The 24,011-nt window shown below is 40.7% G+C and overlaps 1 protein-coding gene and 1 pseudogene across 2 annotated transcripts in view; both read left to right on the top strand.

Moving 5' to 3' along the window:
- The window catches only part of LOC148902820 (beta-1,3-galactosyltransferase 1-like), a 73,480-nt gene that overhangs the window by 35,027 nt on the left and 14,442 nt on the right, over positions 1-24,011 (top strand). Inside the window, exon 2 of one of the 2 annotated variants that reach the window (XM_088991367.1) lies at positions 5,991-6,029. The exons of the other annotated variant lie outside the window; for it this stretch is intronic. The gene's annotated coding sequence lies outside the window, so the exon portion shown is untranslated. The remainder of the gene's footprint in view (positions 1-5,990; positions 6,030-24,011) is intronic. 2 annotated transcript variants of the gene reach the window in all.
- Positions 22,809-22,926, top strand: LOC148902821 (5S ribosomal RNA; annotated as a pseudogene).

Raw genomic sequence — 24,011 nt, 5'->3', positions numbered from 1 at the left:
TATTTAAAAGCGGAAGAAAGCAACAAATGTTCTTGAAATGTCCATTAATTGTATGATGACAGTGATGTACTCTGTTTGAACTCTTGCAAGTGATGTCATCATTTTGGTAATACAGTGATACATTGGCTTATGAACTTAATTGGTTCCCAGACAGAGTGTGTGGGGCGAAAAGTGTGCATGCCAAAAGTTAATTTTCCATAGGAAACCATTAAAATGAGAATAATCCGTTCCCAGGTCCCCAGAAAACATAATGTTCTACTTTCGAATTTTCTAAGTCTTAAAACTACACAAAATATACATTATTTTATGTATAATAAATGTGCTATGGTATTATAATTAAAGAAATGAACTGTACTGTATGTATGTAGTTTTATTTACCTTTGTGATGTCATCAGCATTAAGAACTTGATGAGGAATGTAGCCTTCTTTCACCATCTTGAGGAATGATCCCTTGTAGGTGCTTTCTCTGTGATAATTGTATCTAGTTCCTCATCAATTGTGTTCTGTTTAGCTGGGTTGATAGCTTTTTGCATCAAGTGTACAGATGGCTTGTGCGGGTTGTTTGTGGAGCCTGATTTATGGGATATTTTCACCTCACAGTCTACACTCTGCCTTTGAACTATCAAAGTTGAAATTCTTTCACTGTTGTCTGCCTGTCTCTTTAATGTTTAAACCGCCCTCCTCCCTGATGCGTTCTTGACCAATCACGTGGCTTTAACCGAAGATTGGGGGCGGGGAATAGAAGACAAAAACAGTCGGCTGCCATTTTGTTGTTGGAAGAATGGGCTCGTTCGTGAACGACACATCACTCATTGAGACAGCTCCGTGTATGAAAAAAGTTCGTATGCCAAGGTAAAGTTTGAATTCCAAGGTAATTTTTTAATAAATGTAACGTTCGTAAACCGAAAAGTTCGTAAGCCAAGGGGTTCGTAAACCGAGGTATCACTGTACCCATTTCGGCATCTTACGCCGATCCACTGCAATGGTGGTTGCATTTTGATAGAACACATTCAATATGAACCATAGTTTAGTTGCATGCATCCCACACTTGACTGGGTTTTATTCCCATTAAGTCACACTGTATCACTCGTGAACCGACTACTCCCGTTGGCTATGAATTCATAACTAAAGAGTTTGGAAATTCTTCAGACGTTGTACCTCTCGGTTTCTCAGTTCCCCGTCATAGTTGGTTTTCTCTGCAGGGGTGACAATTGCGACATGTATCATCAACATCAACTGTTTTTGATTAGGGAGGCATGTCGGGGCCATTTGACTGTCATTACTAGACAGGTCTGGGGCCATTGTGTTTTTTTTGCGGTACGAATGGGCAAAATTTTCACAGCCCCGCTTTGTTCCGTGAAAAGGTCGGTACTGATGGATGTATGGCTTGAGGAGCACGCGATATGAAGAGTGGAGCGTCAGCGCAGAGCTGTTGCAGCTTCGAATTGAAGCGGATTCACATAGGACAGGAGATGTGAGACATGTCTGTGTAAGCTCTCAGTCGTACAGGAGTGGTCCATCGATGAAAAGGTTTCCTCAGCCGTCATCTGTACTTCTTCGAAGGTGTCGGACGTTTCGCTTCTCATCCGAGGAGCTTCGTCAGCGAACTAAAATTTGCTTGGATTCCGGGCCCTATATATATATATATACTGTATATACATGTGTTGATTCTTTCACTGTTTTCATTATTTGTGCTGCAGGTTTCAAAAATGCAGCGCAAATGTTTACATTTCTAGACTTCCAGTCACCATCGGCAAAGATAAAAACATCATGAAGTCTGACAGCCCATTTCTACTGCGGTCCTCTGGACTTAAAACTACAACCCAAAACAAAAATATGAACATGTAATTTGAAATTCCATCCATCCATTTTCCGTACCGCGTATTCTTCATTAGGGTCGTGGAGGGTTCTGCAGCCTATCCCAGCCGTCTTCGGTCAATAGGTGGGGGACACCCTGAACCGGTTGCCAGCTAATCACAGGGCACACAGAGACAAATCACCATACATGGTCACACTCACAATTTGGAGTGTTAAATCAGTCTGTCAAGCATGTTTTTGGAACGAGGGAGGAAACCAGAGGACCCGTAGAAAACCCACTGCGTTATTCTTTCGTGAGAAAGACGTTAATAAAACACTTTCAAGCATAGTTTTTGGAGCTCCTGTTGCTCCAGGTTGTTTTGCAACGCTATTAATAGTGGATGTTGCCCATGGCTGTTTTGCATGTCTGTTTCTATTTACAAACACTTCCAAAAGAAGTTCACCGCCATGATCAATGTTGACTCGCCTCATTGTACTCTGCAAACAGAAAAATGAAAAGAGGAGAAAAACAACCACGTGTTGGAGCAGGGACCTATCATAGCAGAGTCCGGCACCACCATGTCTGGACAGTAGGGATATATATATATATAGAGCCGAAACTACCAGCTAGACTTTAGTTTGCTGACGGAGTTTCTTGGATAAGAAGCGAAACGGCTGACACCTTCAAAGAAGTACAGATGACGGCTGAAGAAACCTTTTCATCAATGGACCACTCCTGTACGACTGAGAGCTTACACAGACCCACGTGTTGGTTGACTACAATTCTTTAGTTCGGGCTGTTTTTCGTCAATTCGAAATTCAGTCCAATTGGTTTCATTTATTTCCAAGTCCTTCAGTCATGTTACATCTATGTTTGACCTGCTGCTTGCTGCTGTCCTCTCCAACATGTTGATTGATTGTGCAAGGAGGAAAACAGCTCCTCATGCCCATGACCCCCCATTGTAGATATACTCTACTGTCATATATCCTTGTTGCTTGAAATGTTGATGGGTTGAGATGTTTGCAGTCGAGGCATGAAAACGTAGGTCATCGGGTTCCATGTTGTCTTTATTTTGCTCAATTCTGCCCATCTATTGAATCATTTATAAACCACACAGACATTTATTACATCAATGATCTAACCAGTGTCAGACGGTCAACGCCTGCAAAGCCTTCTCTGCCGGCCTAAAGATATATCTGAATCACGGACTGATGTTAATTATATTTTGTCCATGAATTCTTATTAAATAATTCCAAATTTTTAAGTATAATACCATATGACATTTATTATACATAAAATAAGGTATATTTTGTGTAGTTTTAAGGCTTAGAAAATTAGAAAGTAGAAAATTATGTTTTATGGGGACCTGGGAACGGATTATTCTCATTTTAATTGTTTCCGATGGGAAATTAATTTTTGGGATACACACTTTTCGCCTTACACACTGTCTGGGAACCAATTAAGTTTGTAAGCCAAGGTATCACTGTACTTTTTTTTTGTCTGTCTCAGGACATTTGCCAGATCAAGTCCATTTGGAGGTTACTCTTGCTTATGCGAGCTTTCTCAGATTGCAGTGACGGAGCAATCGCACAGTTTATGTAAGCTATAGGTACAGCCTTTTGATCTCTTATCAATGGTCGCGCGCCATAGTCATTTATCAAGGACATTTCAAATGCTGCTTTATCATGTCCAGCGGCCAAATTCATTTTCTCTGTGAATACATTCCGCAGCGAACTCATACATCATACTCATCCACGTGCCATGATGTTATCGAATAGAGCAGTCATCTCGACTAAAATTCAAAGACGACTCTTCAGTTGTCACGCTCCATTTTCCTGTTTGTTGCGGGTGATGAGTAGCTAATAGCAGTGACATATTGGTTTCACTTTATCTGATGGCTCTGCTTCATTTCGGGGTGTTGGTAAGTCTGTCTGCAGTGAAGAAAAGCGGTTTGGTTCCTCATGAACGTTGTCGGCTGCAAGTCGATTGTTACCACTGAATAACAGCTGAATTGAAGTGGGCCATTAAGGGCATAAACCTCGTCAAGTGGCCTCAGTGGGACATTCTTTGTAGTGTAGTGGGAGGGAAAGCAACGATGAGTGGGGCGCTGTAAGCAGCTTGCATCCCACGTTTTGTTTTCCACACCACAAAATGGAATCACTTGAAGCTTGTTCCTCCAAAACCCTGACTCGTTTCAAAAGAGGGTTATCTCCATATACATATTCAAAAATAATGGGTCAGATGAAGCTGCGTGTGCTTTAAAATGGTCACCGGCAGGATGGTCCCGATTAAAACCGATTTGTCAGAAGAACACTGAGGACAGGCGATGCTCTCTTGAGCCTTTTTCTGAGTAAGTGCTTGTTGATTTATGGTGTGCACAAGGACATTTAAGTGCTTTGTAGAATTAAATGGTGATAAAATCAATCATGGAATTATTTGTCTCAGATGTCTCATTTGAATCACATCTCCAAGACTGAACAAGCCATATTCTGGCAGCTGATCTCCAGTCATTGATGTGATCAATGTGGCTGAAAATCAGACGGATGCAAATGCAAATTGGGATTTTTGTTAAACCGGGTTGAGATTTGGGTGATATTCCTGCATTAGAGTAGCCTTGTCAAAATTGCCACCCAGAGTGATGACTGCACCGCCCTCTAAAAACCAAGTGAAAGAATTAATGATAATAAATTATAATACATTTCATTTATAAATGCCTTTCAAAACTCTCAAGGTCACTTTACAGTCACAGGATAAGTTTTTTTCTCTCGGTGAGCAGCGGCAGCCACACGCGACAGTGTTCACTCAACCCGGAATAACTCAAATAGATAAGATGGCGCACAAGCTCCGTTAGAAATGGACTGATTTGTCTGCTGGGAATTTGTGTCAACTTCCGTATGGTGTTACCGCAATTGATAGTGTTGGTGCAACACACAACGATTCAACATCGCATTATTTATGTGTTTTCCTTCTAAAAGTTCACGAAGTTCTCAGGCCAAACAAAGTACCCAAAATGCATTGTGTGTCGCTTTCTCGGTCAGGAGCGTTCCTGACGTGACGTCACGTCAGGCATCATCATCAACTCGAAAACAAGACTTCTTCAATATTTAGCGTGAGTCTTAAAACGTAAAATATAGCTATATGCGGTGAAATCTTTGTAAAATGCGCTCAGTAGAAGTCATTTGAAGTGCTTTTACAAATTATGGACACAACTTGTCCGGAGTTGTCGGTTGTCGGTTGTCGGTTGTACAAAAACAAAGTACATTGCTGTTTCTGAGCCAAAATCTCTGATGTACAGATTTGCTCAACATGTAATTTTATATTGTCATTTTCGAGTAAAAAAAAACAAAACAAACACTACATCACACTTTTTCCAGTCACCACGAGCTTTATTTGCATAAATATACCCACATAAAAGGAATGAAAGTAGCCCACTGTCTATTACAATGCATTGTTCATGGCACAACCAGCAAGTTGTTTTGATGTTTTCCACAAAATTGCTTTGGAGATGACAGCAGTGATTTGCAAGATCTTACATGCGGATTACATGCTTAACAATGCTAATGCAATCACCAGCCATTGTTATGTCATCATATCACGCAGGCCTATATGTGCTCCTCTCAGAAAAATGTGCCCTCCCCGGATAAAAGTGTGCTGTCTGCATTTTTATAGATGGTCACCTTGTTTTTCTTTCTTTTCTCACTGGCACAACTGTGTAAATAAACTTTGACCAACCCCAAAAGTGATGTGAACTAAGTTGCTCATGTGCAGTGTATCGCTATATATACAGTAAAGTCTCGTTATATCGATATTCAAGGGAGTCCGAAAAAATATCGATATAACCGGGACTATCGATATATCCGACCCTGTTTGCATGTAATTTTCTCCGTGCGTGCATAGAAATAGTATCGATATAACCGGGACTATCGATATATCCGATATCGATATAACGAGACTTTACTGTATGTCTACTAATTATGAGCTATTTGGGCTCAGGCAGACACAGTTACATATAATGTATTGGATATCGGAGACAATAATATGGTACCAACATTTTGGGCATTAAACTGTGACTGGTGAGAGACAACAGGAAGCCGTTCACTTGGATAAATCATAATTAAGGATTTTATTGATTCATTGTTGTGGGCCAAATATTCAGGTAAGTTTCAATAACCTTTATTCTCTTCTTTCACAGGGAAAGATGGAGTCGACCTGGCGTGGCTTAGGGTGACAGGTAGGTGCACCTTAGATCACGGGTGTCAAAGTCAAGGCCGGCGGGCCAAATCCGGCCCGCCACATCATTTTTTTCGGCCCGCGAAAGCAAATCAAACTTGTTAAATTCTATGATGATTGCTAAAATCTGAGCCAAAATGTCATATTTTTGGATGTCAACCACAATAAAAGTCATTATTGTTGACTTCAGATTTGAAAACGAGTTATTCATTAATTTTCTGTGTGCTCTATATGTAATATTTGAAGGGATTTAAACATTCTAATGGGTTCTCCAAATTCATAACGGCCCTCGAGAGGAAACCATAACTACAATGTGGCCCGTGGCAAAAAATGACTTTGACACCCCTGCCTTAGATCATTGTCAATCATAGGACTGATACAGAAACATTGTTGCTGCTCAGAGGAAATCTAAATTTAGATATTCAAGCTTTACTGCCTACTGCAATACAATTGCAGTTTTTCTTCACATCAGAAGAAAAATGTTGTTAATTTGGAATTTCTCTAATATGAGTCAAAATCAAAGTCAGCTTTATTGTCAAATATGCTAATATGCATGACATACAGCACAAATGAAATTAATGTCCTCTCGGACCCAGCGTTCAAGGCACTTATAACGTGGCTAAAAAAAACACACACAATTGACAACAGACAATAGATGTAATTTATGAATGTAAAGTGAGGTAGTGTTTTTTTTCATAGCAGTGTAATTTCATAGCATTAGAACTGTGTGTGTCCAAAAAGAAATTAAAAATTAGGGACGTTATTGAATCTAGGTCAGATGAATGTGTCATTGATGAGGTGTTTGCGTCCCAATCTCCGGCGAGTGACATCATTTACAGAACGCAGAGTGCCAGTTAGGTGTTGTACTGCATTTTTTATTGTTCTGTTAGCCACTCTTTGCCATTGTTATTAAAATTTATCAGTGTTGTTCTTAATTATCAATACATTTTAAGGTATAATGACTTTTAATACAGATAGAAGTTTACTTTTTTTCCCATCTGTGTCCAAGCGTCCATAATCACTCAGCGTAATAATCTTTGGACTGTCACTCACAACACTTTTGACTTCATCATCACTTTCAAACTTTGTGCCAACTACTGTGAACTGCTGAGGCAGATCAAGAAAGTCATAAAGAATGAATGCAAGGGTCATCAGTCAGAGGGAGTCATCTTGCCTCATGACAACACAAGTTCTCACACAGCAACCCAAATCATGCAGCCCATCAATGAGCTGAGGTGGGAAATGGTCCCTCGTCCCTTTTACAGCCCAGACTTTGACTCTTGAGACTTCCACCTCTTTAGTACCTTAAAAGCATTCACACAATGTTTGAAAGCACAGAATCTTCTTCTTTCGATGAACGTGCTTTCAAAGCTCTCGAGGACACTTTACAGTCACAGACAAGCATAGATACAATAATAAATAAAGTACAATTATAAATACAATACAATAAATAAAATACAATTACAAATAGAAACATAAGAGAGCTACACAGAAAATGCAATTTTAAATAGGTGGGTTTTGAGATGGGATTTGAAGGTGGGAAGAGAATCCATTTTACGAATGTTGGGAGGAGGTGAGTTCCAGAGTTTGGGGGTAGAGCAGCTGAAAGCACTGTCCCCCATCGTGCTGAGATGGGCATGGGGGGGAGGGGCACACAGAGGTGGAGGGAGGAAGAGCATCTGAGGGAATGAGAGGGAATAGATATTAGAAGACGGTCAGATAGGTATGGGGGGAGGCAAGGTTATTGAAAGCTTTAAATGTATATAGGCGAATTTTAAAGTTGATTCTATATTTGACCGGGAGCCAGTGGAGCTCTTGGGGGATGTGGTGAAAGGATGCGGTTCTGGTGATGATCCGGGCTGAATAATATAGTCCACAATGGGTCCACACGAAGGGCAACAAACACCATATGAAAAAAAAAAAAACACGGATAAACTCATAATTCACATTTTCCACAATAATGTGTGGTTGCTCCCACCCAAATAACAACCCAAATAAAACAAAACGAAAAGAACAACTCGTTGCTGTGTTAAGTTCATACATACTGTCTCCTTATTATCGAATTCACAACAGGTTATTTTATTACCGACAGTGGCGTTTTAGAGGTGATCAATTACCTTCAAAACGCCACTGTCTGTAATAAAATAACTTAACTTGTAAATTAGAAAAAGAACTATTTGTAACATTTCGAAGTGAAACCCACAAATGTGGTAAACTATGAATATTCAAATGTCCATTGAAGTAGAAGAAGCACCCTCCAAAAAAAGCAATGTGGTCATTGGGTCATCACTTGACCTTGCCTGCAGTCTACACATTGCCTGTTCATTCACAGCAATTTCCCTTGATTGTCTTGTCTCCATTAACAGAAGTAATGGTTGAATCATATGCATAGGCTTAAAGGACAATCGACGTCTCCGGACAAGTTGTGTCCATAATTTGTAAAATGGCTTCAAATGACTTCTACTGAGCGTATTTTGCAAAGATTCAACCACATATAGCTATATTTTACGTTTTAAGATTCGCGCTGAATATTCCGGAAGTCTTGTATTTGAGTTGGTGACGAGTCCTCACCCTACGTCACTGAAGGAACGCCCCTGACCGAAAAAAGGACATATTGTAGTTCTCCTTTAAAGCTGATTGTTATTGGAGTATGACTGATATTAAAATGTAATTTTGCAAAGGCGGAACCCTGCCCTTCGAGCTCATTTTGTGGCAGTTTTGGGACACTAAGTCATTTTCCTTGGTGTTTTGCGTTGACTAAAAATATCAGCCTGCGTGTTTTGGGTATTTTGGATGCTATAAAACGTTTTTCTGATTCAGTTAGGAAACAAAAAAATGGTGTCGGTTGTCCTTCAAAGATACGTTTGGAAAATCTAGCACAGGGCGTTTTCAGCTCTCGTCTTCGAGAGCCGCTGTCCTGCCAGTTTTTTCCATGTCACCAACCCCCTACTAATCAAACACTCTTTTTCATCAGCTCATCAGCAAGATTTGAAGGAGCTTTATAAGAATCGTGACAACTTGAATCAAGTGTGTTAGATGGTGGAGACATGTACAAAATGCAGGACCGAGGCCCTTGAGATACGGATCTGGACACCCCCGATCGAGATCATCCATCATGAACAGCTGACTTAATTTGTGTAACCGCCCCACAAAAAATGGGTGCTTGAACATCGACTCAGCCAGTGAACCATACATTGAGCCACTCCCACAAACACAACGCTAACACCCATTTTCACTCCCACACATTACTTCTTCCAGACTGACAATGAGAAGCGCCATCCGCACTGACCTTGTAACTTAAAGGACAACCAACGTCACTTTTTTTGTTTTTTAACTGACACCAGAAAAACGTTTTATAGCATCTAAAATACTCAAAACACGCAGTATTATATTTTTAGTCAAATGCAAAACACCAATAAAAATGACTTAAAGTGTCCAAAATCTGTAAAAAATTGAGCTGCGAATTGGGCATTTTCAGAAAGTCCCGCCCCCAGTTTGTGACGTCACGCCAAGATGTCGTGCATTGCTAGTGAATCAAAACAATGGCTTCAGATTCGGAGAATATGCTTTCTTGTTACACATCCAGTTATGAATATGATTCAAATAGTTCTGAAGAGGAAAGCATACATGTTTGCAATCGATTAAAGAATTTATTTGTGCCATTTTGAGGCAACATTGGGGAAAATATCTCACCCAAAAAAAGAGGCACAAAATCACGACATCCTGTGGCCACCTCAGTTTACACAGGTTGATAAATTCCTTATATGGCGCTTGGACACCCTCTTCTGGCCTTCTGGCGGCTTTTGGGTGCAACATGAGGTCCTCAGACCACAGAAGGACCGCTACAATGTGCCTTTTTTACGGTCAAGGGGGGTCCTTTAGTGACGTCACGTACGGACTCGTCGCCAACTCAAAAACAAGACTTCCTGAATGTTCAGCGCGAGTCTTAAAACGTAAAATATAGCTATATGCGGTGGAATCTTTGTAAAATATACTCAGTAGAAGTCATTTGAAGCCATTTTACAAATTATGGACACAACTTGTCCGGAGACGTCGGTTGTCCTTTAAGCACCAAAACGCAAGGAAATGCAAACCAGCTGTCCAACTCGAAGATGGTTAGGAAAGGCAGTCACAGACGAATACTTTATTGTGCCAAAACACATGAATATCCATTTCCAAAGGATTTGAGACAGCTCTGCCATTCAGCACAGCCACCTCCCTTCCTTCTCCCGCCCCTTCAATCACGCCCTCGGCATAATAAGTATCTGTGGCAGTCACATCGCGGCACTCTGCGACCCTCTCTGTCATCAGCAATCTTACCCCCACTCTTGTGTCAGACAACACCAATTGATTAGATTTTCTCATCTCCACGCTGCCTTTCTCTGATATCATGCTGCCGTTTGCCGTTTTGTTTGCACGTGACCCCCTTGCCCTCCGTTGAAGGGCAGTGTAAAAGGATGATACACATGGGGTCGGAACCTGCTGTCGTGACTTTGTCATTGACAATGGATTTTTTTGAGGGAAATCACATGGGAATAAGTGATTATCAGGGCACTCCATTGTCATATCACTTGGGATGACTCGCACATCTTCAAATGAAATTTGCGACGCGACCGTCGACCAAGGAGAGTTTGTCTTTCAAGGGACACCTGAAAATGCGCAGTGCAGTGGGAGCTCTCTTTGTGAGGGCGGCTGTAATTGAAGTGGAAATGGCAAAAAGGACTCTGGAGTCCAGGCTGCCGTGCAGGACTGTGGAATATCAGCTGAAGAAGAGGCAGCTGCCCCCTCGTGGGGTTGTGATGCTGGGAAAGATGACATTTTCTTACCTTGATGTTGCAATTAGAATGGGAGCATGAGGGGAAAAAAACTCAAGCTTCACATTGTGATAATTTCTGCCAGAGAAGTGATTTTTACTTAGTAAATTTGCATCCTCTTAATTATTTTCTGTCGGTTAATGAATCATCTTAAGGGCAGCATAATTGTACGATCTTACACCCTGCTCAAGGCTAAAATATGAGTATTTCTCTTTGATAATCACATGTATAAGAATTCATCACATACCAGTGGCATCAAATACTTGTTCTAGGTCGTAAGGTGGAGTGCGTCTGTATAAAGTACGCTTCGAGTAAAATGTGGGGTCAATTTGAACAAAATATTTCATGAAGTTGCTTTTAGCAATAGGCCAGAGTGATTCACCCTTTTTGCATGTTGGTTACTCTTCGGTGCTACCTGTTTTCTTCACAATTCTGATATAATACATTGTCATTTGGCTTTTAACTGCTCAAGTGTTGCTTTAAAAGTACAATGAGACCTCAACTTACGAACTTAATTGGTTCCCAGACAGAGTGTGTAAGGTGAAAAGTGTGTATCTCAAAAAAAAAATTCCCATAGGAAACCATTAAAATGGGAATAATCCGTTCCCGGGTTTCCATAAAATATACTTTTTAACTAAACAAGCCTTAAAACTACACACAACATACCTCATTCTATGATATAATAAATGTGCTATTGTATTGTAATGAAAGAAATACACTGCATTGTATCATAAAGTCACTTTATTTACATTTGTGATGGTCATTGATGGAATGGCGTTTGGAGGTCGAAGGTCAAACGGAATTGCTGTTTGGAAAGAGAGGCACATTACATGAGGACTGTAATTAAAGAAATAAACTGTGCTGTAAAATAAAGTTTTATTTACCTTTTTGATGGTCGTTGATGGCTTATGGAAGGAGAGTCACCTTCCATAAGGACTGTTGGTAACTTAACCTCTGGTGCTGTTCGGTCGTATGCTTCCGCCGAAGATCACTCCGCCAGCCGTGGTGGGTGTGTATTATGAAAATAGTGCTTATTATAAGGTTTAATTTTCAGAAATTTGAAGTGTGTAAGACGAAAAGTTTGTAAGTTGAGGTCTCACTGTAAACCGTCTTTGATCGACCTGGTGGATGTTGAACCCACGACTGTTGATGCAACGAGTGCCCGAGCAAGCCAATCTATTCTAGTTTACCCAGAAAGTTTCTGACATAAAACAAGGAGTTTGACAAGAAATGCCACTGAAAGCAAATGCTTTTTTTTCCATCTTCATCTTCAGTAAATGTCATCTTAGAGAGTAGATGACAGGGGCACAATGAATAGAATGGTCTCAAATGTGTACGATAAGCACAGAGCTGCTGAATTATCATGAGATAATTAATCTTGTAGAACCAATCCATCACCGGTACAGTTTAGAGCTGCTGAAGTTTTGCCAAATTGTTTGGCCTGAGTCTGTTGCTTTGGTTGGGTGTATCGTTAAAAAAAAATGAATAGAACAAAAGCTCATTTATACTATATTGAATTGGATTAGATTAGCCTTTATTAGTCTCGTAGTGGAGACATTTACATTCCACAGCAGCAAAGTTATGGAAGGAAAAGGAAAGGAAGTAGAAAAGCAAAATAAAAGGCAGCCACTCTCGTGGCACCATTTTGAAGTCAAAACAACAACGAAAAAAACTAAATAACAAAATAATATGACAACACAAAGCCACAGTCATTCAATCTTAAGTACTTTCTGCACCCTCTTTGTTGTATGAAGCAGTTCTAGATGAAAGAGCAGAGGATCAAAGCATCCTTTTCACCAGTGGATAAAGGAACGTCATGATGAAATGTGCAAGCTAAATGTTGATAGCAAACACGAAGCTGTACAATCCATTGACGGAAAGAGATTGTCTCACATCTCCTGTCCCACGTCAATCCGCTTCAATTCCAAGCTGCGACAGTTCCACATACGCATTGGCACTCTGCGCTGACGCTCCTTTCGTCTCATCACGGTTTTTCGTCTCCTCAAGCCATGCATCCATCCAGGGGCTGTGAAAATTCTGCCCGTGCACAATGCTGTACAATCGCCCCAGATGTGTCCAGTGATGACAGTAAAATGGCACTGACATTCCTCCCAATCAAAAACTGTGCTGGCATATTTGTGCTGCCAAAAAGGCGTAACCGCTCAGCAAAGCCATTTTGAAGATGGACATTTTCAAGAAAAAATCATCATTAAAAATGGTCAAACTGGCAAAAATAGGATATTTATGAGGTTATTATTGATACTTCGCCATCCTTCGCCAATCTTCTTCTCTGTGGTGTGAATGAGCGATTTCTGACCACATATCACAAATCCACATGTTGACGGTAAATACCCGAACAGTTTAATGACAGTATTTCTTTCTTCACAAGTTATTTCCTGGGTAACTGTACCCTCGAGTACAGTCTAGAACGTGTAGTAAATCACACCACATTCAGACATAGCACTACTGAAGGCCTGGGAGTGACATGACCTGCCCTCATCAGTCAGAGTTTTCACCTCTGAAAAAAAATGCATATGGTTGTTTTTTTGAACACTAGATATCATAGATGGAATAAATATTTTTCCTTTGAGATTGACGGGTACACAAAATGGCATGTTGTGGGTGGTACAGGGGTTCTGAAGATGAGTTGAAGATTGCAAGTATCACTCAATCCAAAAAGGAAAGTTCCGCCGTGTTCTGCTCCAAAATGTGAAAAGTTTCTCATATGTTAGAAAGCAGGCTGTGGTGACAACTAAGGGAGATAGAGGTTGCCTGCCTAGCCACAAAATGCTTGCTCCACGAAAGACGTTCCCCTGTGACAGCAGAAAAAATTGTGTTGGTTAATCTTTGTTCGTCAAGCAATGATTTGGGGCTTTTTTTTATGGTGCCATCACTTTTAAATATTGCTGCTGTATAATCAACCAGTATATTCGGTTCAAAGTTTCGACTGTTTTGCAGCAAATATTCTGCTTGATGTAACTGTGTGACTGATTCATCTGCCAAATGGCACAAATCCTGCCTTTTGCCTTTATTCCAATGCATCGGTCCGACACGCAGAGATTCAGGTGCTCGTAATGTATATCCAAGCGTCTGTCAAAAGTAAGCAGCGCAGCACCCGTGAAGGCTTTTGCATATTCACTTTGATGTCACCAATATGTCAAGTTGAGTCCAAGCCCCAAGGCAGCCACATGTTCCGACATCCTGAGCTGCTAATGAGTAACCCACATTTGGGTTAACTATGAACATGCATTTCTGCTTTTGAATTCAGTCTTTTGTTCTCTTTGGAGGAAATCTTCCCCTCAGTTTTATTCATAAATTGCATTTGATATATTGCTATTGATTTTTAAAGAGTACAGTGATACCTCGGTTTAAGAACCTCCTGGTTGATGAACTTTTCGGTTTACGAACATTAGATTTATGAAAATTTTACCTTGGCATACAAACTGTTTTTTGGGATACACACGGAGCTGCCACAATGAGTGATGTGTCGTTCGCGAACGAGCCCGTTCTCCTCACAAGAAAATGGTGGACGACTGTTTTGTCCTCTATTCCCCGACCCCAGACTTCGGTTAAAGCCACGTGATTGGTCAAGAACGCAGCAGTGAGGCGGTGGGGGTTACAGACAGAGAGAGCGTGAGGCTGTTCTACCAAAAACAAAATGGCGTCTTCCGTTAAAGCCACGTGATTGGTCAAGAACACAGCAGGGAAAGGGGGAGGGGGGGAGGGTTATACATTAAAGAGACAGGCAGACAACAGAAAGAGAGTGAGAAAACATACACACACACACACACACACACACACACGAAAAGGAAACGACAGAGCTTGAAACAAAAAAAGAAAAGTGAAAAAAATCAAAAGTGAAATGATGATAAAATGGATAGAAAACAGTGAAATTTGGACTCGTTTCAACTTTGACAGTGACTTTCAAAAGCACAGTGTAGACTGGAAGGTTAAATTTCCCATCAATCAGGCCCCACAAATAACACGCACAAGCCATCTGTACACTTGATGCAAAAAGCTATCAACCCAGCTAAACAGAACACAATTGATGAGGAACTAGGTAAAATTATCGCAGAGAATGCACCTACCAGGGATCATTCCTCAAGATGGTGATAGAACAAGGCGACGTTCCTCATCAAGTGTTTAATGCTGACGAAACCGGCCACTCCATTCCATCAAGCCATCAACAACCATCACAAAGGTAAATAAAACGACTTTATTATATAGTATAGTTTATTTCTTTAATTACAGTCCTTATGGAATGTGACTCTCCTTCCAAACAGCAATTCCCTCCCTCTGACCTCCTCCCACCCCATTCCATCAAGCCATCAACGACCATCACAAATGTAAATAAAATGACTTTATTATATAGTAGTGTATTTCTTTCATTACAATACATCAGCACGTTTATTTTACATAAAATAAGGTATATTTTGTGTAGTTTTAAGGCTTATTTACAAGAAAATCCTGTTTCATGGGGACCTGGCAACGTATTATTCTCATTTTAATGGTTTCCTATGGGAAATTAATTTTTGGGATACACACTTTTCGCCTTACACACTCTGTCTGGGAACCAATTAAGTTCATAAGCCAATGTATCACTGTAGCATCCTTGTCCATCCTCACATGTGCCCATGGCGCTGCAATTTATGGAAGGATATATATGTACTTTTATAATTTTTATATTAATGTTTCAACTGCATTCGGGGGTTGCAAGAAACATTTTTTATCTTTCTTTGCTAACTTGATTTGAGTGGTATGATGACTTTCTCCATGATAGTATTTCTTCTAAACGTGTACTTCACACCTTAATCTGTTTTCATCGATCGAGCAAAATAGAATGTTGTTATTCAGTGCATTAATAAGGTCCATTTTTCTTGATGAATGCAGCAAGAACTACCAGTGTGCCTCCAGAAGATGTCATTTCGCAAACTGATATGTAATATGAATTGGACTTATGATGTAGTTCATTATAGCATTTTGTACAAGAACAAACTTTCATCTATTTATCCACGACCACGCTAGCATTTTCTCATTAGGGCGAGCTGGAGCCAAAGCCACATGACATTTAGTGTTTGGCTTCTATTTTTTTGCACAAGACTTCATCAAATTGGAGGTTTCCTCAGCCTTCGGAAATGAACACATTTATCAGTCGCAACATAATATTGCCTCTTATTTGAGTGTACAAGTGGACTCCAAAAGTAGCCACTGATTGTATAAATTGTATTTTCTTTTCTTCGGCTCTGGCAGTGAGCCGTTAATCTGATGGAATCTAATTGTCCATTTAGGACACGGCAGCTGATGGTTCTTGCTAATTGGTCCCACATTAACAACCACAATTACTACTTTGGCCACAAGATAATGTGTTTTCCTCGCATTGCTTCCCTCACACCCCCAACCCTAAAAAGTGTTCAATGGCTCTTAATGTATTTTATTATCCCACTGATTTGTGCTTGTTTATATCCCAATTTAAGCTTCTGCCTTGAAGTAGGTGTGTTGGTGTGTGTATATATATATATATATATATATATATATATATATATATATATATATATATATATATATATATATATATATATATATATATGTGTGTGTGTGTGTGTGTGTGTGTGTGTGTGTGTGTGTGTGTGTGTGTGTGTGTGTCTCGTGCTCCACATACATTATACATTATACAGTATACTACTAGTAGAGTAATCATTTTTTTCAGTACAGTGAGACCTCAACTTACGAACTTAATTGGTTCCCAGACAGAGTGTGTAAGGCGAAAAGTGTGTATCTCAAAAAACATTTTACCATAGGAAACCATTAAAATGGGAATAATCCGTTCCCGGGTTTCCATAAAATATACTTTTCAACTAAATAAGCCTGAAAACTACACACAACATACCTTATTATGTGTATAATACATGTGCTATTGTATTGTAATGAAAGAAATACACTGCATTGTATCATAAAGTCACTTTATTTACATTTGTGATGGTCATTTATGGCTTGATGGAATGGCATTGGAGGTTGAAGGTCAAAGGGAAATGCTGTTTGGAAAGAGAGGCGCATTACATGAGGACTGTAATTAAAGAAATAAACTGTAAAATAAAGTTTTATTTACCTTTTTGATGGTCGTTGATGGCTTATGGAAGGAGAGTCACCTTCCATAAAGACTGTTGGTAACTTAACCTCTGGTGCTGTTCGGTCGTGTGCTTCCGCCGAAGATCACTCCCCCAGCCGTGGTGGGTGTGTATTATGAAAATAGTGCTTATTATAAGGTTTAATTTTCATAAATTTGACGTTTGTAAGACGAAAAGTTTGTAAGTTAAGGTGTTTGTAAGTTGAGGTCTCACTGTACATTGATTTTTTTTTCTCTCACAATTTTTGGAGAGGCATTTGCTTTCTCTTTAATCAAGTCTCAACCTTCATGGTTCTTTATTTCTTGCTACATTTTTTATTTGTTTGCCCAATAAGATGTCAATACAATGAGCACTTGAGTAAAGACCAATTAGCCTGATTAAGCCTATCGACAAGATATTCCGTTACCTCTTAACATTGACTGTATGGGAATTTTAATTAGGTATTTAATGAGAGGCACTTCTTGTTGACTGTTTTCAAATAAAGCACTATACTATCATAATCTGCATGATTGGGGTAGAAATTACATTGAGCTTTCATTGTTGATATTTAGTGAGGTGCTTTACTGAGGGGCTTTTCTCATTTATGCACCTGGACTTGCACACAAGGAACTTCATGAAGTCCCTTCATTCAGTGAAATCCATCAACCATATTTTAAATTAGAAAATGACTTCAAAACCTGTATACTGCTCCATATATAACACACCTACACCTTCACGGGAGAGCATGTTTTTTTTTTTGTATTTTATATATTTTGTATATATATATATATATATATATATATATATATATATATAATATATATATATATATATATAGATATATATATATATATATATATATATATATATAGATATATATATGAATGGATAGATAGATAGATAGATAGATAGATAGATAGATAGATAGATAGATAGATAGATAGATAGATAGATAGATAGATAGATAGATAGATAGATACTGTGCGTATGCATGTAATTTAAGAAGTCACCATTGTGTTATTCCAATGACTGGCCAAAAAAAACTCGAACAGCTTTTCTGTTAAGATTGGCCTCTGACATCATGTTCGGAGAAGAATTGCTCCATGCAATTGTCGGTGAGAAGAAAGTCAGCTCTCACTTCGCTAAGAAAACCACTTTAAATAGCCATTTACTGGAACCTCTGACAATATATCTTTCATTCGATCTGATGTACATGTACAATGTACATTTGATAGCTTTCAGAACGTTTCGTACATGAGACGGCGTCTTGTAATTGAATCCAAATTTCACCTTCTTTGAGTACTCAACTTACTAGCTTCCATACTAAATAACAAAAACATGCTGACATTGACAGGAGCGTGCTCGAGAAGTCAGAGTTGATGGGCATGTTTTATGATTGCTTCACCCGTCGAGCATACTGTAGTTAGCAAGAAGGTGTATAATTAATGGAGTTATGTGCATGGGAGAATCTGTGCAACCAGAAAAGTGCATGGCAGTCTGCTTTTTTAGATTTAAGTACATGGGAGATTCATCCATCCGTCCATTTTCTCATGCGCTTATCCTCACAAGGGTTTTGGGGGTCCTGGAGCTTATCCCTGCCATCTTTGGGGAGAAGGCGGGGGACCCACTGGACCATGTCCAGCCGACCGCAGGGCACACACAGATGAACAACCATCCATTCTCACACTCACACCCAAGGACAATTTTGAGTGTTCAATACACCTACTACGCATGTTTTTTGGAATGTCGGGGGAAACTGTAGTACTCGGAGAAAAAACACTCAAGCTTATTTTAATGAATTGTTTTCCCACAAGTGGTGAAAATGGAAAATTTCTTCGCGTTATAAATTAAAGGCTGAATGATATTCCGTCTCGTTGTCATTTGTTTATGCGTGTTACCTCTATTGAAAGGAGGTGAATTGCATTACGCAGCATTGGGATGATCTTTGTTTGCCACCTTGTTCTCTTTTTCCATTATTCCCACCCTGAGAATGCCAAGCGTATTTCTAATTGTATCCTGCGTATAAGGCGCACCCAAAAGCCTTGATTTTCTTCAAAAGATGACCTTGCGCCTTATACGCAGGTGTATGTGAAGTTATATTTAGCCACAACCGGTCTCGCAACGACAGTAGAAGTAATGCGTAACCCCAGCCTCTTCTGTAGCACCTTATAATGCGGTGTGTCTTATATTTGGAAATCTTTTATATACAGTAATACCTCATCTTACGAACTTAATTGGCTCCCAGAAAGCGTTTGGAAGGCAAAAAGTGTGTCTTCCAAACATTAATTTTCCATAGGAAACCATTAAAAATTTGAATAAGCTGTTTCCAAGTCCAAGTCATGTGCTGTTGTATTATAATTAAAGAAATAAACCATGCTGTATAATAAAGTCATTTTATTTACCTTTGTGATGGTCGTTGATGTAGTTGCCTCTTGATGATATCCGAGTCAAGTTGCTGTGCATTCTCAGCAATACACCCTGTACCCTGCTAGCTGCTTTTTGTTAATCCAAATCAACAGAAGTTTTTCAACCTCTTATATTGCCTGAGACAGTTGCTTAGACAACACAGAAACATCCTTAATAGCTTCCTTGTTCTTAAGGATGGTAGCATTGGTCGACTTAGACGCTAAGTCACACAAACGCACACCTCGTTCGTGTTTTTCGATGATCTCCTTCTGCTCGACCGTAACTTTCTTTTCTGTCCTCTTCGGCTTAACACTAGCCTGTGGTGGGGTCTTTTTCGTTACCATAATAGCAAGAGTACTCCACTCGATAACAAACCACATCTGCCCTCAAAGAAAGAGGGTGACAAAAACTAGTCCACCAGCCACCGTGGCGCTGTGTGGTTTGGTTCGTCCGCCGAAAACTAGTTCGTCAGCCAGCACTATATGCTCATCAGGCGAAAAGTTTGTGAGCTAAATCATTCGTAAGATGAGGTATCACTGTAATTATATGCTGCCCACATGCGCCAAGCGTCACAGCAAAGGGGAAGTGTACGGTTCTTAAGAAATCGCACTCGCCAAATGTATCGGACTTGTGCGAAGTGACCAAAGCGCAACACGGCTTGTGAGTAATATCCTTGTTGAGTGTTAATCCCCTCCAAATCTATATCCACTTGACCATTTATGACTCAAGGAAAGGCTATACACCCAAACGTGAAGCTTAAGCGAGCCCGATAGGTGGAATAATTTATTTACCAGGCTCGTACTGAGGAGCGTGGCCTCTGACCGCACCACCTGCTGCCTGGAGATTGAAGCTTCACTATCAAGTACCGGTGGCAGCTGGGGACAGCAAGCCCACAGAGGTTATCACGCCACCAGACTGTTTGATGTGCACTTTGTGACTGATCGCGAGTGCGCATAGAGACGTCACATGCCAACTACAGGAACACTCATCCCTCTTCCAGGCCACCAAATTCGGAAATTACTCTATTCACATTAAGGTCTTTGTTGTTGTTGGATTGGATTTACCTTTATTAGTCTCTCAGTGAATACATTTACATTTCACAGCATCAAAGTTAGGAAAGAAAGATGAAATGAATGAAAGAAGTTGTTGTTTTTTATATGTTATTTTCTTTTTTATCCATCACAAAGGAGATTTAAAGGACAACCGACGTCTCCGGACAAGTTGTGTCCCAAATTTGTAAAATGGCTTCAAATGAGTTCTACCTAGCGTATTTTAGAAAGATTCCACCGCATATACAGCTATATTTTACATTTTAAGACTTGCGCTGAATATTCCGGAAGTCTTTTTTTGAGTTGGTGACGAGTCCTCACCCTACGTCACTGAAGGAACGCCCCTGACCGAAAAAAGGACACATTGTAGCAGTCTTTCCATCACGTCAATGCATTTTGCTGGACTTGTTTTGTATGTAAACGTTGTGTTGCACCAAAAAGAGGCAGAAGAGAGCGACAAAGCTCCATGTAAGGAATTTATCAGCCTGTGGAAACGGGCTGATTAATTCCTCACACAGAGCTTGGTCGCCATTTTCTGCCTCTTTTTTTCGTGATACATTTTCCCCCAATATTGCCTCAAAATGGCACGGAATAAATTCTTTAATCAATTGCAAACATGTATGCTTTCCTCTTCAGAACTATTTGAATCATATTCATAACTGGATGAGTAAGAAGAAAGCATATTCTCTGAGTCTGAAGCCATTGTTTTGAAATTCCAGCAAGGCAAGACGTCTTGGGGTGACATGACGAATAATAATGGCGCGGAAAATCCTACTGGAGTCTCCGCACCCTGCCCACCACCTTTTCCAGCTACTCCCCTCAGGCAGGCGCTACCGATCCATGCGCACCAAATCCAGCAGACATTTAAACAGCTTCTTCCCCCAAGCCATTAACTCTTTGAACTCTTTCAACAGTAGCCAAAATGGAACTGTATAGTGCCACTTAGCAGTTTTTTTGACAACGATACTAGTGCAGCGTGTTCTACCGGAAACAAATTCCTTGTGTGTTCTACATACTTGGCAATAAAGATTATTCTGATTCTGATTCTGATTCTGATTCTGATAATAAACTGGCCACTTCCGGGTTCATTTTTTTTGCAGATTTTGGACACTTTAAGTCATTTTTATTGGTGTTTTGCATTTGACTAAAAATATCCAGAAAAATATGGGTATTTTAGATGCTATAAAACGTTTTTTTCTGATGTCAGTTAAGAAACAAAAAAAGTGATGTCGGTTGTCCTTTAAGTATATTGTATTCAGCTCACGCTTATGGTGATGACCTATGGGTCGTTACCGAATGAATGAGATCTCGGATACAAGCCAACAAAATGAGTTTTTTCCATAGGGTGTCCGAACTCTCCCTTAGAGATGAGGTGAGAAGCTCGGTCATCCGGGAAGGGCTCAGAGTCGAGCCGCTTCTCCTCCACGTAGAGAGGAGCCAGATGAGGTGACGGGGGCATCTAATTAGGATTTGCCTCCTGGACACCTCCCTGGTGAGGTGTTCCGGGCATGCCCCACTGACAGAAGACCCCGGGGATGACCCAGGACACGCTGGAGAGACTATGTCACCCAGCTGGTCTGGGAACACCTCGGGATCCGCCAGGAAGAGCTGGAAGCAAACAGTGCTTCAAGTGAGTACAATGATTAAAACGGGATGCTGTTCCACAGGGTTGCGCACAATTGCAAAGAGAAACTATACAGTATCCGTCAGTAGATGCCAAAAGTATCATTGAGAGTGACAGCAATTGCAGTGATAGCTGTAAACAGTTGTACAATAAAATCTAATGGTTGACCATCGTTGTTAGAACTAGTTTATATCTTCTTCTTTTCCTTTCGGCTTTTCCCCTCAGGGGTCACCACAGCGAATCAGTGTCCTCCATCTATCCTGGTTTGGTGCATCCTCTTCTCTCACACCAGCTACCTTTATGTCCTCTTTGACCACATCCATAAACCTCCTCTTCGGTCTTCCTCTCAGTCTCCTGCCTGGCAGTTCAAGACTCAGCATCCTTCTCCCGATATAGTCACTGTCTCTCCTCTGGACATGTCCAAACCATCTCAGTCTGGCCTCTCTGACTTTCTCTGAAAAGCCTCTAACATGAGTTGTCCCTCTAATGTACTCATTCCTGATCCTATCCAACCAGGTCACTCCCAAAGAAAACCTCAACATCTTTAGCTCTGCTACCTCCAGCTCTGCTTCCTGTCTTTTCTTCAGTGGCACTGTCTCCAGTCCAAACATCATGGCTGGTCTGACCACGGTTTTATACACTTTTCCTTTCATGTTAGAACTAGTTTATATACACATCCTAAAAACTTGAAATGTTATTTCATTTCTACTTATTCTTATCAGTTAGTTATTCTATATATGTGTGTAGTTTAGTGTTTAGTTTAGTATACATGTACATAGCTCAGTTAACAGCCATACTACCCTGAAAACGCCGATCTCGTCTGATCTCGGAAGCTAATCAAGGTCGGGCCTGGTTAGTACTTGGATGGGAGACCACCTGGGAATACCAGGTGCTGTACATTGGCAGTGGGTAGGTCCTATAGACCTACACGGGTGTAAAGACGACCCCGCCATCCACGAGTCTCCGGAGCCTCTAAGGCGGTCTGGTGGCGAGATCCGCTCAGCTGTTCCTTTGGTCCAGTCAGCGTGGTGGAGAGGGGAAGCAAGCTGCATAGGTGACAACCTGCTCTCCATAATACACCGCCCAGGCACACTGTCCACCGGGACAGTCATCCATGGTCAGCCATGACCGATGGAGGCAGACGAGCCAACTACAACTGTTCATTTCTCATTGGAACGGACCTTTTCAGCTCAAGGTCTGCATCCTGTGTGAGGACATATTTTGTCTGAACGTTTCGGATTTACCCCTCATGTCTGAGTGTACTGAAGGTGCCAAGACTGCCAACCACAGGAGCAGAAATTTGCATCTGTGGTTGGATGCGTGTGTGACTGTGAGAGACAAGCACCTGCTCAGGATGAAAAGAATAACAAGAGATAGCTTGGCACAACCGCAGTGATAGAAAAGTGGCGTGCGTAGCATGAATGTTTTCTCTCTTTGCAGCAACTTTCTCCATGGAGTATGGAGAATATCTCCGCCTACAAAGCGTGTATGTTTTTACGATATGTTTTGCTTACACAAGATGTGAATATGTTCCCCGGGTGGGGCCTATTTATTGCAGGGGAAAAAAAATACCACAGTACATCGTACAAGTGAGGCAAAGTACTGAAATTGCTTTGAACAAACTGTGTGGAGGTTTTCAACCTTGCAGGTGTTTGAGTGCGTTTGTGTGCGTTGTAGCAGCCGCATGATCATATCAGACGAAAAGGGAAAGCGGGCCTGTGAGTGCAGTTGGTTTGTGATTACAGTAGCGCTGCCTTAGTTTGTGTGTTATCTGGACAGGCGTAGTTGTCAGCGCCCCACGACATAAAAGGATGTGTTCAGCCTGTTCATCTAAGGACTGCCGACCTGCACCAAGATGCTGTCCCTGATATCTGCTTAAGCCCTGAAAGATAAACTGCACAGCAGCCAGTGGTAGCAGCCTTCCTTATGTACATTTGGTGAAATGACTAATTCAAAGGGAAGGTGCGGGATCACCAACCACATTCC

Source organism: Hippocampus bargibanti, linkage group LG01, assembly GCF_051943395.1.
Source record: "Hippocampus bargibanti isolate YZ-2025 linkage group LG01, ASM5194339v1, whole genome shotgun sequence".
Lineage (NCBI taxonomy): Eukaryota > Metazoa > Chordata > Actinopteri > Syngnathiformes > Syngnathidae > Hippocampus > Hippocampus bargibanti.
This window is presented reverse-complemented; position numbering and strand designations above follow the sequence as displayed.